Here is a 13,716-nt window from a genome sequence, read left to right as displayed (position 1 = left end):
AGTCAGCAGGGAAACCTGGACTCACGTCTACAGCTACAGGGCACTGATTGCTGGCAACCACCGGAATGAGCCCCAAACCAGACTTTCCCCAGAGCCTCCAGGTGAAACAGCAGCCCCACTCACCCCGTATTTCAGTCCTGTGAGGCACCGGCAGAGCATTGGCCTATGCCATGCTAAACTTGGGACCTGCAGAATGTTTGCTAATAAATGAGAATTGTTTAAGACTGCCAACTCTGTGGTGCATTGTTATGCAGCAATATAAAACTAATACGGCATCTTAGGAGCAGCTGATGGCATGTAAGAAATAGAGGAAAGATGTGACAGAGCATGCTGCAAATAGGAGTGGAATGGGTGGAAATGAAAGTCTAAAAGTGGGTCAAATTTGAGTAAAATGTAGAATAAAGTAAGGGAGCCAGGCTTGTGGATATCCGGAGGAAGAAGTTTCTAGCAGTGAGAACCTCTACGAAGACCCTAAGTATGCCTGGGTCTTGCCAATCAATTAACAGAGTCTGTGAGTTATTCAAATGAAGTATAAGATATAAATCCTTCCTGCTTTAAAGAGTTCATAGCTTAGAAATGAAAGCAATCCCTCCCTCCATCTCCCTTCTTTCTTAATTCTCTCCTTTTCCTTCCTTCCTTCTTTGCTCTCTTTCACCCTTTACTCCTTCTGTCCCTTCTTCCATTCTCCTTTCAATAAGTATTTTGTATCTGGAACTGTGATAGACATTGGAAATATAACACTGAGTAACATAGACACAGTCATTATCCTCAGGGAATTCACTAGCTGGTGATAGCAAAGGAGTCATCACAAGAGTCTGATAAGTTGTCGAAGGAGAAAAATAAACTCTGGTACAGAAGAACAAAAAAGAGTAGGACAGCCCAGAACTAGGGACTCAGAGAAGGATCCTCTAACCACGTGATGTCTAGGTTTAGATTGGGAAGAAGACTGTTATCCAAGAGAAGGGGGCTAGATAGGAGGCAGTATCTCCTGGCAGAGGAGATCCTAAGGCCCTGACAAGAGATAGAGCATGCTCACGGGAGAAACTACAAGGAGTTCAGAGTGCCTGGGGCATGCAGTACAGAAGATGTTGGGTACGGAGATGTGGGGAAATGTTAATAATAAACCTGGGAAAGTAGCTGGGGCCAAAATATACAGGTCTCTTGAGCCATGTGAATGAGTTTGGATTTTGCCCTAGGAACACCCGCAAGTCACAAAAGGGTTTAAATGGTGGAGTCCCCATTTAGAAAGCTTGCTTTGGTTGCTATATGGAGAATAGATGCTTATGGGTCAGGACTGGAGAGGGGGAGGCCAGTGAGGAGGAAAGTCCAGCTAACCAAGAGAGCAAGGGGAGGGCTTTGGCGAGCACAGAATAGAAAGGAATGGGTTCAGGACACATTTGAGGGGAAATTGATAAGAATGTGATGTGGAAGGATTGCAGAAGGTTCCAGAATGACTTCTGGGTTTCTGATTTGGCTCACCCTGTAAATTTCATTAACTAAACTGTGTCTCATATATTTTAAGTAGCTGCATAATAAAGTACACTATCAAGGTAAGTGGTACTGTGTAAAAACTGTGAGTGGAGAAGAAAAGAGGGGATTGGAGAGGGACAATGTCAGAGGAGGCTTCTGAGAAAGATGGAACTTGACTGGGACCCACGCACAGGCGGTACTGGATTGTCGGAGGGGAGAATGGAAGATGCTCCCTCTGAGTGAAGAGCATGGGCAATAGCAGAAAGATAAGGAATATGGCTGGTGAAGAGTGAGTGGGGACAGACATGAGTAGTGAAGGGTGTCAGTGGGAGTAAGATCATTTCTCTAAAGAGGGTCAGGTTAGGAGGAACTTCAAAGGCAGGCTTTGGGGCACTGGGATGATCTAACAAGGAAGCCTGGTTGGTCAGTGAGGAAGGAGTAACAAAGCAAGAGCTGTGTATCTGGAAGAGGAGTTTAACGTTAGTCGACTGGATACTTGGAGCACAGACAGGGATCTCTGGATGCAAGGAGAGTAGATTAGATGTTTCAAAACTCCAAGGACAAAGTAATAACATCACATACCATGGCACATCTCCCAGTCAATTAACTAGGGAGAAAAGAACAGATAAAGGCAGTCATAGTTTTGAACCAGAACCATACGTCTGGAAGAACTAGACACTGACCAGATAAACCCAGCAGCATATTTAGGTGGGTTCTTGATACAGCAAGCAGAAGGTCCATGGGCCAGTTAGCAGCAAGGCAATTCCCCATGGACCAAATGAATTAGTGAGGAATCCAGGATCAAATGAGGTTTAGAAACCTGAGCATGCAGGTAAGCAACACTGGGGGTTCATTTCAGGAATACCTGCCTCCAGGATTGAGAAGAAAGACCTCGCCTTTAGAAGAGATACTGTCAAGAGCAAAGTAGGTACCTTGGCCAAGAAGGGCCTGGATCACTAAGCATATTATTAATTGAGGGACATGAGGACAGAGAGTAAAACCAAGATCCACTCACTATAATGAGAGACAATGTGAAAATCAGGGGAAGGGAAAGAGATCATAGGTCAGTTCAGATTCAGGGCACATAATCAAAGGAGAGAGGAGAGCGTATGGATCAGGTCATTTGGTGGCTGAATTTCTTTATGTTAATCCAGGTTAAAGTGAAAATGGACACAGAGTTCTTAGAGACAGGTCATGCCCACTGCTTGAGTTTCAAGAGTTGTTAAAAAAGGAAAGAAAGCATTCAGTTTTATATCTCACATATGAGTGAAATCATATGGCTCTTAATTTTTCTGTCTGATCCATTTAACTCCACATGATATTCTCAAGATCTAAAAGCAACAAATGAAGAAACAAGAAAAACAAACAAACTCATAGACACAGACAACAGTATTGTTACCAGAAGGAAGGGGGTGAGGAGTAGTAAAGGGTAAGAAGGTCAAATGTATAGTGACAGAAGACAATTTGACTTTGGGTGGTGGGCACACAATGCAATATATAGATAATGTATCATAGAATTGTACACTTGAAACCTATATAATCTTGTTAATCAATGTCACCCCAATAATTTAATTTTTAAAAAAGCAAAAATACAGACTATTTGCTATCAGGTAAGACCTACTAATAAGAGCCCAGAAATAAATAGTTCCACATTAATAGACATCTACTCTATCCCAGACATGGTACTCTTGTCAGGATCTTCACTTCTTTAGTACTCACTGCAGCCTTGTAAGGAATTAATGCTATTTAGATTTGCTGATGAGGAAACTAACAGTGGAGAGACTAATCTTTTAATAAAAGCACCCAAGTAATAAATGGCAAAGCCAAAATTTGAACCAAGGCCTCTGTGGTTTCAAAACCCAGTCTCATTTCAGCCACCAATACAGCACGGCTTTGGTGCTAAAAATGCTGCTGCATACTAGAGAGAGTGTACCAGAAGCCGATCCACCTTAGGGGAGGGGGCATTGCACTCTTTATTTCTATTAGTTACACTGTGCTTTTAACACATGACAGTCCCTGTAGAGTGGGTGCAGTCCATGGTGAAGTAAAGGGGCAGGGAAAACTTTAGAGAAAAGCAAAGCAAAATACTAGTGTTCTGGAAGAACTGCCATAATAAATTAGAGGTTAGGATGAGATAATAAGTAGTCAATATACCCATAGCTCTCCCAATATTCTCTCTTGATGTTCTCACCATCTTTTAATCTAGATAAACATGTACATGTGGTTATACTAGGGTGAGGTGAGAGTAGTATACAGGTGTGACAACTCATCTGAGAGGTTTTTGAGCCTAAGTCTGAGATACAACTGTTCAATTGGCTTTGCAGAGAAGAAATTTAAGAGGATGAGGTCAGAGGAATGGGGTGGAAAACATACACATGGTGCAACTTCTTCACTAAGTTAGGCAACCTGCTCTCTGGAAAAGGACTGTTAAGCCAAGACATTCTTCAAGACTGAGGCTGACCAGAGATGCCTTTTAGTCCACAGGGAGTTCTTCTGTTATTCTTTCAGAGTTTGAGAAGGCTTAGCAGCTAGGCACACATAACCTTATTCCCTGTCTCTTCTCCCCAATTTTCTCGGGGGAATATTTCTGAATATTAGAGACATGGAAAGAAATGACATATTCTCCTTTTCACTCTCCTCATGTAGGGATTTCACAATGTAACTACAGGGGCCCTGTAGAATTCTTTCTCTCTCAGTGATCAACAAGAGGCAAATGTGAGTGCTTCAACCTCAACAAGTGGTCTTAGTTGAATCTACAGAAAAAAGAAGGTGATTGAAACCCTATATCTTAGACCCTAAAAAAAAAGAGAGAGAAGAGTGCCGTTTGGTTTGGCTCAGTGTATAGGGATTGAAGGGCTTGAGGTTTGAATGCAGCCAAGGACGAGAGATAGAGAGATAGAGATAGAGATAGAGAGAGAGAGAGAGAGAGAGAGAGAGAGAGGCACTGCCTCGTCTCCTCCCTCCCTCCTCCCCAGAGGCTAGGGAGCAAGGCCAGAGCGCCACTGGAGGAGGGAGGGAAGGAGGCGCTGTTTTTCTTTGCCACTTCCCTCTAGTTGGCTTTAAAACCTCCAATTTTATTTCTGCCATTATACAGGGTGGGGCAAAAGTAGGTTTACAGGTGTTTGTGTGGGAAATAATGCAATAATAATAAGTAGTGATACAAGAAGAAGCTGTGTCTCACTTGCTCACAGCGGTAAACCTCCTCACCACCAGCGCCCCCTCTGAGGCTCTGACCGCACCTTTCACACCTCGGCCTGTTCCTGCTTCACAGACGCGCTGTCTTCCATGTCTGTTTTCTCGGGGTGGCCCCCACCCCTGTGGGGTGGTCCCTGTATTTCGTCTTCAGGGGTTCCTTAGCCGTCCGAGGTGGCCTCCGCCCCGCTCCCCTCTGCCCGGATTGCTGTGATCTCTCGGAGCCGATTTGCCGTGCCGACGTCGGCCTTTCTCATCTTCTAGTCCCGTTGGCACCACCCTGCCACCTCGGTCCTCAGTGCCAATCCACATGGTATTCCGTGTGGCGAGCCTTCAGGGCTCCCCACTTCCTACTCCCTCAGCCCCCTGTGCGCCCCTTCTAACCTCCCCACTGCGTCCCCCCTGCTGTGCTCCACGCCACGATCCTTGTTGGACCCACTCGTGTGTTCAGAGCTGGACGTGAGGCCATCGTTATACTCAGGACACTAAGAATAACAGTCCCCAATGATGGCGAAGGCCTTGAACATGTACAGGTACCACCGACTTCTTCTAACCGCTCCACGAGGCCCACATCACTGCGCCCATTTTGCAGGTAAAGAAATGGAGGCTCAAAGCGGGAACATGGCGAAGCTCCAACAACACCGGGGTCGCAGCCCACCGGGGCGAGAGCCAAGTCTCCGTGCTCTGACCACGACACTGTACATCACAGACGCAGGTGAGTCACCTGGAGACGAGCTTCCGGGGCCTCCGGGGTGAGAGGCATGGGAAGGCCTCCCTGCTCTGGTGCCGGGCCAATGGGTCTTCGAGGACAGTCGGGCTTGGCCTCCTGCCTCTTTCCATAGGATTTTTAATGACATCTCTTCGAGCTGCAGCCCCTGGCGCGGCCCACGAAACCTGGATCTAAGGGCACATGGATCCTCTGAGCTGGGATTCCAGGCGTCTAGCACTTCTTAACCAACTGCTGCGCCACCTGTGAGCACTTGCACGTTTGCCAACGCAAACCCGAAGGTCACACGAAGGACCGCGGCCTCCTCTCTGAAATCAGGGTCTTTTGAACACTGACCAGCGATGGGCCCTGGGGCTCGGTCGTTTCTTTGGCGATTTGTCGGTCCTCTCCCCCTCACGTGCTCCCCGACCTCTTCTTACTCTTACATTTATGGGTTTTTGGCAAATGAAACATTTTTTTTTCCTTTGTAAAAAAATCTTTGTTGTTGAAATATTACATAGATCCCCCATTAACCTCTTCCAGATGGCTCTCTCGCGCTCCCCCCCAAGCCCCTCGTCACCACTTTGTGTCCACAGATTATGCATATATGCATACACATTTGTTGGTTGATCTCCTCCTGAAACACCGATCAGAAAGGATATATGCACCCCGATGTTCATAGCGGCACAATGTACAATAGCGAAGATCTGGAAACAGCCTAAGTGCCCATCATCAGATGAGTGGATGAAAACACTGTGGTACATCTACACCGGGGAATACTCTTCAGCCATAAAAACAGAAGGAACTCTATCATTTGCAGCAGCATGGATGGGCTTGGAGAGCATGTGTTGTTTTTTGCTTTAGGCACCTGGCGATTTGTTCTGCTCAGTCAGATGCCGGCAAGTTTCTCCAGATACCATCACAGGGGTGTCCTCAGGGCCAGCACCTAAACGGAATCCCCACAGGACTCAAGTCAGCCAGGCCACAGGGACACAGTGAAGAGCCACGAGGTTTCATCAGGTTGAGCAGCCCCCAGTCCCCGACCCTCCCACTCTCCCCCACCATTTTCGCCAAGTTTATCTCATGCTTTTGTAGAAATCCGGGTGGAGATGCGGTCTCTCCCCCCCCCTCCCCAGAAGGTCAAAGCTCCACAGATCACCCTGTCTACCTGGGGGTCAAAGGAGCAACAGTGGCTGGTGCTTCTGGAACATCAAGGGAGTCGTCCAGCAGGCGTGCTCTCAGGGCTGCTTCAGGCGCTTGCGTGGGGGCTCCATACAGGGGCCCTGTGCTGAAGCCAGAGAGTGGTGCACCTCAGCCACCAAGTGGGCGTGGGGCACCACCATTGCCTGTCTCCCCCCGCCCCCCGACCCCGAGGTCTCCAAGACATCCTCAACACGAGAGTTGGTGAAATCCACCACCTGAGTTCTCAATTGATCTGCGCTGTGGAGGTCAGCCACGGCGACAATTCTGCAGCACTGTCCGGGGAGAGGTGAGTGCAGAGGGTGTCCTCACACATGGCCTTCAGATGGCCGGTGCCATGGATCTGTCTCTCGCCCAATGGTGTGAGCTGGGCCCTCCCTGGAGGAGAAACCTGGGTTCCCCAAGATATGTGACCAGAGCCGGGGCCCCACCAGCAGGCGAGGGGAGCCCAAGACAGGTGCTGGATGTGGAGGCCACGGGGGCATAGGCTACCAAGGAGACAGAACTGAACCTCTTGCAGGGGGGCACTGCCCCTCCCTCATTTGCACACCTCACATCACTCTGCTTGGCCCTGGAGGATGGCTGATTAGCCAGAGACAGGTAAGATTCCTCAGGGAAGGAACACCCTAAGACAGGCATAAATACAGATGTAACAAGACAATAAACACAGAACCTGGCTGGAGATCCTGGCTAGAACCTGGCTAGAGAACCTGGCTAGGCTGATGATCAACTGAACGCTGTCTCCATCCACAACTCTGGGAACCCCTGGACCTGCTGGGGTTGGACCCCAACAAGAGTGCAGTGGGACTGGATTTTAAGGAGTGAATCCAAGAAGGCTTCCCAAGGGAGATATGACAGATGGAATGTGGAAAATATAACAGGAGAGGGAATAATCACAGATGATACTAAAGAAATGAGAGATATGAAGGGAAATTGTTTTGGGTGCTATTTTGGCATGTGGGTGGATTGCTGATGATTGAAGGAAGTGGTGAAAGAGAAAGTTGGACTCAATTTTGGGTATAATTAAGTGAAATATTTTAGAGGCATTTGCAAATAACTAAGAACATTTAAGAGGAAATAGATATGTGGAAGCACATTTTAATTTGGTTCTATTTATTAACAAATGTCTTCACTGGAAAATATTAAAAATACTGGTCTTGTTCTAACTGGTTTGACTCAGTGGATAAAGCATCAACCTGTGGACTGAAGGGTTCCGGGTTCAATTCTAGTAAAGGGCACATGCCTGGGTTGTGGGCTCAATCCCCAGTGTGGGGCATGCAGAACACATCCAATCATTGATTCTCTCTCATCATTGATGTTTCTATCTCTCTCTCCCTCTCCCTTCCTCTCTGAAATCAATAAAAATATATTAAAAAATACTGGTCTCTATGGAACCTGTGGCCATTTTTATAATTTAGAATATGAGAAAACTACTATAGATATGTTTGTGTATGTGTGTTATCTTTAGGTGATATACCATTAAGGATGTACAGCCAAATTATATACTATAAATGAGTATATGTATGTATTTACAATTGCCTATAGAATAGTTTTACTTAAATATATTATACCCAAAGTTGAGTCTTTTCTTCTTTACCTTTCTCCCATGAGCAACCCACAACACACATTTGTGGAAATACGTACTCATATAGAATTTGACTGTATATTTCTAATTATGCATAACATATATTCATATGTACTGTTTACATAAATTAAAATATGGCCTTTTAAATATACTTTAAAGAGAATATCAATTCTATGTAAAAATTTACTAGATTTTAACATTTTAAAATTTCAAAGATATGTGCAGAATTAAGGACATATATATTGATGTTTAATGCAAATAAAAGAAAGATGTGAGAATTAGAAAGACTGTTAAATTTTCTATCAGGAAGGTCCCTGGTTAAAAATTGGAGCCTGATTAGATGCCCCAGGAATGCACCATGTGTATACATTTTCAGGTTTCTGTTCTGTAAGTGGTAGGGTTCAATACTCAAGGTATTAGGGTAAAATGTCATATATTCACCTTTTTATTATAAAAGCCATACATTTTTATGAATACACAGGAATTTAAGAAATAAGGACCCTTCCTACGAATTCTACCATTGAGTACGCTTCAAACAACAAAAATCACTGAAGAAATATCAACACAAGGATTGGTGATCCAATCTGGAATAGTGTAAATATTTTTGCATGATTATGAAGTTAAATTTTAACAAAGAAACTCAAAAAGTTTTTAATATGAAATGAAACATGTGAACCTAAATGAGAATATTGTTTGTGGCATAATTAAGTAGAGAGGCACAATTCTGAGTGACTTCAAAGCATAATAATTTGAATCACTTATAATTTAAGACAGAAAGAACTGGAAACAAAAATAATTCAACTGTTTTAGGTAATCACATTATTGGTGGTAGTACTGCAAATGGTGTTCTGAAATTTTTATATATGCATTTTTAGAATACAACCCACAACAAACATCTATAGGAAATATGTATTCATATAGAACTTATATATAATGTTCTAAGGCAAAATTATATAATGCTCTAATTCTTCTGCCCAGTGAACTTGAGACCTATTTCTGTACAGGAGAAAAGTGCAGACTGACATAGATCTCAATGTGGAATAAATAAGTAGACTATGCAGAATTTGATGTCCTAAAGAAGAGGATTTAGAGGAAAATCAGTAAAGAAATTATTATTTTAAAATATATTTTTATTGATTTCTGAGAGGAAGGGAGAAGGAGAGAGAGAGATACATCAATGATGAGAGAGAATCAATGATCAGCTGCTTCCTGCACACCCCCTACTGGGGATCGACCCGAAGCCAGGCAGGAAAGAGACTCTCCAAGCTCCTCTTACTAGTACTTAGATTAGGATGTCATTAGTACTCTATCTAGAAGTTTTGCCTGACAGTGTCCTGGCAAGAAACAGAAGAGATACTCAAAATCTCCTGAGGTGATTTTCATGGAAGAACTACTTACAGAAGAGTGGCTAGAGTGACAGGGCCCAACAAGCAACAGGAAATTCCCACGAGGGAGAAGGGTGGAAGCTGTGACAAAGGGCAAAGGGATAGGCAACTCCTACTACATCCACAGGGAGACAGCAGTGGAGAGAAGAGATACATACTCAGCCTGCCTCTCCTGCTGCCCTCTGATCTCCGACAGTGCCTACCATTGAACCAGAAGCCAAAGGGCAAAGGAGCCAGCATGATACAGTCCATGGAGGTCTCTCTCCCAGGGCAGGGCACGGAGACACAGACAATGAGGCTAGATGTGGACTAGCTGACAATAATCAGGGCAGAATGTATTGTTCATTAACACCAAGGCCATGGTGTAAGTCTGTAAATCATTTGTTTGTATTATGTGGGTGTACACACTGACTATATAGTTTCATAAAATTATATATATTTATGTTTAAACATATAGAAACATACTAACTTAGTGTGTGTGTGCACACATGTGTATGTGTATGGGGAGATGAGAGAGAGAGAGAGAGATCCACAGTATGGATTCATTTCAGATTTACATCTAATTCTTCAGTTTTAAGACATTTACCACAAATTCCTAAAAAGAAAATACAAATGTCTGATAAACTATAAGATGTTCAACATTGCCAGAAATCTTGGAAATGCACATTGAAATAACAAGATACTGCTATTTGCCATTCAAATCAGAAAATGCTTAAACATTTTGTAATATCAAGTACATGCATTGGTGAAGGTGAAGGGTAATGGGAACTCACACACACACTACTAGGGAGAGTACCAATTTGTTTAATTACTTGTCCATTTTGAAAGTATCGATTCCAGAGACAGGGTAAGAGATCAGACACATTCTGGGTTCAGATCCCTGCTCTGGCCCTTAATCTCCATATCATATTCACTGAATTACTTAATCTCTCATACTTTGATTTCCCTCTTCTTATTAAAAACTAGAGGCCCGATGCACGAAATTCATGCAAGAGTAGGCCTTCCTTCCCCCGGCTGCCAGCACCAGCTTCCCTCTGGCACCCGGAACCCGGGCTTCCCTCCAGCTGCCTGCAGGCACCCGGACCCGGGCTTCCCTCACAGCCCAGCTTCGTCCTGAAGGTTGTCCAGAAGGAGGTCCAGTCTAATTAGCATATTACTCTTTTATTATTATAGATACTTAACCTCCCTATGCCTCAGTTTCTGGAAAATAGGGAAATAACAACGTAAGATTGCCAGGCATATTAGTGCTCAGTAAACATGAAAAATGTCTATTCGCTATAAGTCAGCAATATCACTTCTTCTGTATTTACATAAAGAAGCTGACACAAATATATTTATTTCACCATTACTTGTACTGTGTGTTATAGCAGATAAATGGAAACAACCATTAGTATTCATTGCCACATACTGTTCAGTGAATAAAATATCAATAAAAATCATATGTTTTCCATGGAGGTCTATTTATATCTACTAACAGCTATAATATATTTGTATGTATATAAATTTTAAAAAAACAACTCTGGAAGGAATATATCCAAACTGACAACAATAGTTATTTCTACTAAGGGACTAGGATGAAGGGTGAGAAAAGGCAGTCAAAGGAGCTTTGTATTTATCTGTTGTGCTTGAATTCTTACAGAAAAATTTGTGAGGCACTTGTGTGATTAAAAATTAGTACAGTTTTGGGGGAAAAATGTAGGTTCACGACTCCAAAACCATACAGTCACTACATATAAGAAGAACCTCTCATTTACCAGGAAAGCCTTTCTGCTGTGACCACTGCTTCATGCAAACCATAAACATTGTAGTCATGTTTAAGACTGTTTTCACTTCCTGCCTTGCTGGAATTGTTATGTCAATCATTTATTTCTCAATAAATGAGTCATTTCAAGATGCAAGAATGGGAACAAGGATCTCTATCACTTCTAATGATCTACATTACTTCTAATGATCTATCTTACTTCTATTTGTTACTTTCAGACATAATCTCTTCCTTGAAAAAAGGAAAGAATGACAACAATATACAGTTACAGCAGACAGTTATTTAACATTTTCACATAAATAATAAGTATTTTAGAAAGGCAACTTAAGTATTTTCCCCTAAAGAGTTGTATATAAGATTTAAAATATGAGATAGGGAGCTGAAAATCAGAGAATAATTTTGACCAATTCAAAGTTCTGAATGAGTGATTATCCAAACTTTCAGATGAAACCTGAAAAGAAAAATAGCAAGATGGGAGGCAGGTGAAGTTTGGTGAGAAAAATACAAAATTGCAGTTAGATATTAGAATTTGTTTAACAAGTTTTCTGAATAATATGATTATTAAAATATATATGCAAGTGTTAAAAACTAGACAGTTGTTTATTACCATGCTATTATCTTGTATATTGTAGAAAAGCCAAAAATGATTCAATTGTATGTTTATTATTGTTTTTCCTTTTTGGGGCCTCCAAATCAGAGAAAGTGTGTTTTTTTGCAAACAACTATAAGCTTTAGTTTCATCTGGGAATAACTACCCAAACTGGCACTCTAGGGTTTACAAGGAAATTGCCTCAGACACAATCAAGGAAGCCAAGTTTTCCTATATAATAAAAGCCTAAGATGCTAAGTGAAGTGTACGGTCGTCCCTTCAACCAATCAAAGCATAATATGCTAATGATATGCTAAGGCCGCTCAGCTGCTCACTATGACGTGCACTGACCACCAGGGGCAGATGCTCTGATTGGTAGGTTAGCTTGCTGCTGGAGTCCGGCTGATCGGGACTGAACGAGATGGGCCAGACACATCCTAGAGCCCTCCTGCGGTCCCTCCCCAGCCAGCCAACCTCTTGCATCCCTCCCCAGCCCTGATCATGCATGGGTGGAGTCCCTCGGCCTGACCTGGGCCCTCTCACAATCCAGGACCCATTGGAGGATGTTGGAGAGCCGGTTTCAGCCTGATTCCACAGGCCAGGCCGAGGGACTCCACTGGTGCACCAATTTGTGCACCGGGCCTGTAGTATTATATAAATTAGATGACACCAAAATTCATCCTTTGAATATGATGTCCTTCTTGATTACCTTTCATTAATATAACCATTTAAAGGTATAAATCATCTACTTATATAAAAACCATGGGTGGTGTTCATCATGACCACAACTGCCACGACCAAGCGGAAGGAAGTCAGTCCTGCAGGGGTTGTCTTGGCAATGGCTGCTCCCTCCCCAGAGCTGTTTCCTGTAAGGGCAGGGTTTGAGGCAGGAACCTGCCCTGGCAGCCTGGAGGCATATCTTTCCAAAGCAGTGGTCAGCAAACTCATTAGTCAACAGAGCCAAATATCAACAGTACAACGATTGAAAGTTCTTTTGAGAGCCAAATTTTTTAAACTTAAACTATATAGGTAGGTACATTGTATTAACTTAATTAGGGTACTCCTAAGGCTTAGGAAGAGCCATACTCAAGGGTCCAAAGAGCCACATGTGGCTTGCGAGCCATAGTTTGCCAACCATGGTTCTAAAGTGTGCTGCACCAGCACAGCCAGGGGTGAACCTGAGTGGGGGCAGCTGAAAGGCTTAGAAAAGACAGACAAGAGAATGAAAGCTGGGTCTCGGTGGGACGCTGCTCCTCTGAGAGACAGTGACCACGCCCACAGCCATGCCTTTATTTTATAGCAGATGCTACGAGGCAAAGTAAGGGCGTGACCAAGATGTTTACAACATTCTCCTGGGTTTCAATCCTACTCAACTACATGTACCTGAACTCTATCAAGCCTACATGACTCAGGCACGTGGGGCCATGTGTTTGGATCATAGGTTCAAGCTTACAACTACAGCTGTTGGCTATAATTGTGCTGGGAGGGCCCTGCCCTCCTAGCTGGGACTTGCACATGGCAATGAGAGGACTGTGCCCTCTCATCAGTCCAAGGCTTGAACCTGTCCAAAATACTATAGCGGCTCCCCACAATAAAGTTTTAATTCTGTTTCTTTGTTACTGATGTTGTGGCCCCACCCCATTACAAAGAAACAATTTCCGGAGGATGAGGCCCAGGAATCAGGATTTTAAAAAGATTCCCAGGTGATTCTAATGTGCAACCAAGGCTGAGAACCACTGCTATAGATAATATTAAAAGTATATCTAAACATGCCGTGCAATTCTTTGTCCAAAAAATGAGCATGCTCAAAAAATAAATGAAGAAAAT

This window comes from Myotis yumanensis, unplaced genomic scaffold (assembly GCF_028538775.1).
Source record: "Myotis yumanensis isolate MYYU_CA2020_CCGP unplaced genomic scaffold, mMyoYum1.0.hap1 SCAF_7, whole genome shotgun sequence".
Classification (NCBI taxonomy): domain Eukaryota; kingdom Metazoa; phylum Chordata; class Mammalia; order Chiroptera; family Vespertilionidae; genus Myotis; species Myotis yumanensis.
Note: the sequence above shows the minus strand (reverse complement) of the source record.